The sequence below is a fragment of the Otolemur garnettii genome, unplaced genomic scaffold (genome assembly GCF_000181295.1).
Source record: "Otolemur garnettii isolate 467f Iridium unplaced genomic scaffold, OtoGar3 scaffold00013, whole genome shotgun sequence".
NCBI lineage: Eukaryota > Metazoa > Chordata > Mammalia > Primates > Galagidae > Otolemur > Otolemur garnettii.
Genome location: NW_003852408.1, coordinates 14,009,749 through 14,013,686, shown reverse-complemented (window position 1 = coordinate 14,013,686; position 3,938 = coordinate 14,009,749).

Sequence of the window (3,938 nt, the reverse complement as noted above, 5' to 3'; positions counted from 1 at the left end):
GCCACATCTGGCTATCATATTGGACAGCACAGTTCTAGAGGATAAATCTATCTTTCAATCAGGCACTTGGCCCAACAAATACTGGCTTCTTCCATGCACCAGGATTATTCTGGGCACTGGGATACATATATAAGCAATTACAAGACAAAGTCCCTGTCCACATGGAGCTTACGGGTAGTGTGGGGAGATGGACAACATACACAAAAAATCAATTTCTATGTGACATTTCAGACACTTATGAAAATGAGTAAAACAAAACCATGAATAGAAAATGACTTAAGGTTGGAGGGTTGAAGGTACGGACTTCAGGGAAGGCCTCTATAGGGTCTCAGTTGAGCTAGGACGTAAACGATAAGGAGTCAGATCTGGGGAGAGTTGAAGGAAAAGCACTCTAGGCAGAAGGAACAGCAAGTGCAAAGGCTCTGAGCATCATGTGTTGGGGAATGGAAGGCCAGTGAGGCTGGAGCACAATAGGGCAAGCAAGGTGGGAAGATGACCATGCTCAGTCACTGTCAGGCGAGCAGGGCTGGATCCCAGAGGGTCTTTCAGGCCCTAGCAAGTTCTCTTCATCTGTAGAGAACTGAAACTGAGGCTGACCCAACCTAATGCACCCAGAACACTCCAGAAAGACCCCAAGAGCTCCCTTCAGTCCCAGATACCCTGCAATCACAGTGGGGGAGAGGAAGGTGGCAACATTCAACCCAACCCACAGAAATTCTTCCTCTGCTGAGTTTTCTTGCATCAGGCAACATAGGAAGGAGGCGTCTAACCACTTCCCGGACTCCTCTGTGACATTTCAAAACTGGTTGGTTTTTTTAATTATTATTTTTTTGAGACAGAGTTTCACTATGTCTCCCTCGGAAGAGTGCTATGGTGTCACAGCTCACAGCAACCTCAGACTCTTGAACTTAAGTGATTCTCTTACCTCAGCCTCCCAAGTAGCTGGGACTACAGGTGCTGGCCACAACACCCGGCTATTTTTTTGGTTGTAGTTGTCATTGTTGTTTGGCAGGTCCTGGCTGAATTTGAACCTGCCAGCTCATATATGTGGCTGGCACCCTAGCCGCTGAGCTACAGGTGCTGAGTCCAAAACTGGTTTATTTTTAAATGTTATTTTTTGTTCTCAGAACTCCCACGACACCCTCCTCTTGATCCATAATACTAAGAGATAACATGTTTTAGTATAAAGAAAAAACACATTGAGCACTTCCATGGTACTGGACACTGGCCTAGGATTGGGGGCTGCCATGGTGGACTTCACCTGCACGAACGGCCATCAACCTAGAGAGGAAGAGATAGCAGTTAGTAACCCCATGAATGTGTAAGTACAGACAGTGGAAAGGGCTAAGAAGGGAACGTATACATGCAATATGAAACAGAGTGCTTAAAGTAGACTTGACCTAGTCTGGGATTCTGGAGGCAGAGGGAAATAAATAGTAATAATACAAGAACCCTATGAGATGGGTTCTATTATTATACTCATTTTACAGATAAGGAAAAGGTCAAGGCCCAAGGCAACACACTGGTTAGTGGTAGAGCCAGGATTTGAACTCAGAGATTAGTTCATGCATTAATCCACTCTGATAAACAGATCATATGTGACTGTCTAGAGACAGAACAGAGACGAGGCACCTTCCTGCTTTGATACATCCACAGTAAACTTTTATGCTGTCTTTTTCCTTCCCTGGCACCTAGAAACTATCCCCCTTGCCTGGTGCATTGTCGCCACCAGTAGCTTTACTCCTGTGAGTTGCTTGAGTAAGAGGGGGGAGGGCATTGTGCAGACAGCACACAAAGGTCAGGAAGGCTTCCTGGAGGAGGTCACACAAGAACTGAGTCCTGGTGAAGTCATCCACCAGGCTTCTCAAATAGCATGTAGAGGCTGTTTCAGGAGGAAGCCAGCATAAGCAAGACCCGGAGGTGCTCCTGGAGGGAGCACGTAAGGTCTGAGCTACCACAGGGGGCTCAGGACAAGACAGCAAGGAGGCTGAGCATGATGGCTCCTGCCTGTAATCCTAGAACTCTGGGAGGCCGAAGTGGGACGAGTGCCTGAGCTCAGGAGTTTGCGACCAGCCTGAGCAAGAGGAAGAACTCATCTCTGCTAAAAAGAAGAATTAAAGGGGGGCGGTGCCTGTGGCTCAAAGGAGTAGGGTGCCAGCCCCATATGCTGGATGCTGAAGGTGGTGGGTTCAAACCCAGCCCCAGCAAAAACCTGAAAAAAAAAAATTAAGGCTGGGTACGGTGGCTCACGTCTATAATGCTAGCACTCTGGGAGGCTGAGGCAGGTGGTTTGTCTGAGCTCACAGGTTTGAGAGTAGCCCGAGCCAGAGCAAGACCTTATCTCTAAAAATAGCCGAGCACCTGTGGTGGGCACCTGTAGTCCCAGCTGAAGCAAGAGAATCACTGAAGCCCAGGAGTTTGAGGTTGCTGTGAGCTGTGACGCCATGGCACTTTACCGAGGGCAACATAGTGAGACTCTGTCTCAAAAAAAAAAATCTGTTTTATTAAGGTATGATATGAAGGTTTGGTGCCCATAGCTCAGTGGCTAGGGTCCCAGCCACATACACCTAGGCTGGCAGGTTTGAACCTGGCCCCGGGCCTTCTAAAAACAACAATGACAACTGCAACAACAGCAACAAAATAGCTGGGTGATGTGGCAGACACCTGTAGTCCCAGCTACTTGGGAGTCTGAGGCAAGATAATTGCTTAAGCCCAAGAGTTTGAGGTTGCTGTGAGCTGTGATGCCACGACACTCTACCGAGGTTGACAGCTTGAGACTATAAAAAAAAAAAAGATACAATATGCAAGCTAGACATGATGGTTCACAACTGCAATCCCAGCACTTTGGAAGGCAGGAGGATCACTTGAGGCCAGGAGTTTGAGATCAACCTGGGCAACATCATGACACCTCATCTCTACAAAATAATAAGAATAGGTAGCTGGGCCCAGTGACAGGAGCCTGTAGTCCCAACTACTCAGGAAACTTACGCAAGGGGATCATTTGTCCACAGGACTTCGGAACTTCCATGATATCATGGTTCCACTGTACTCCAGCCTGGGTGACAGGGTTAGACTCTGTCTTAAAAGAAACTAAAATAAAACAACAAAATAAAATAATAAAATTTAAATATTTTTTAAAAGATATAATATCTATTCAATAAAATCCATCCTTTCTCCTCATTTTAAAAATTGACATAACGGGGGGCAGGAGGTTTAATAAAGTCAGACTTGGTGGCTCTTATCCATACTCCCAGATACTCCAGAGGCTATAGTGGGAGAATCACTTGAGCCCAGGAATTTGAGTCTATAGTTCACTATTATTGGGCCTGTACATAGCCACTACATTCCAGCCTCAGCAACAGAATGAGACTCTCTCTCTAAATAAAAAAAAACAAAGACACAATTTTAGATTCTTAGATTCACATGTAGACCTCTAGTTGTAATAAATAATTTAGAGATCCCTTGTATTCTTGGCCTATTTTCCCCCAATGGTAACATTTTGCAAAACATCATACAATATCATAATGAGGATTTTTTCCACTTTTTTTTTGGTGGCAAAATATACATAAAATTTGCCTTTTTAAACTATTTTTAGCTATGTAGTTCAGTAGCATTAAGTACATATACAATGTTATTCAACTATCACTATTATTTATTTCCAGGGCATTTTATCATCCCAAATAAAACTCTGTTGAATAAAACCCATTCAACAATAATTCCCCATTACCCTGTCTTCCTAGCAACTATCATTCTTTTTGTCTCTAAATTTGCCTATTCTGGGTACTTCGTATACATAATACATTTGTCCCCTGGCTTGCTTTACTCAGCATAATGTTTTGAAGATTCATCGTATTGTAGTATATATTGGAACTTCATTCCTTTTTTTTTTTTTTTTTTTTTTTTGAGACAGAGCCTCAAGCTGTCCCCCTGGGTAGAGT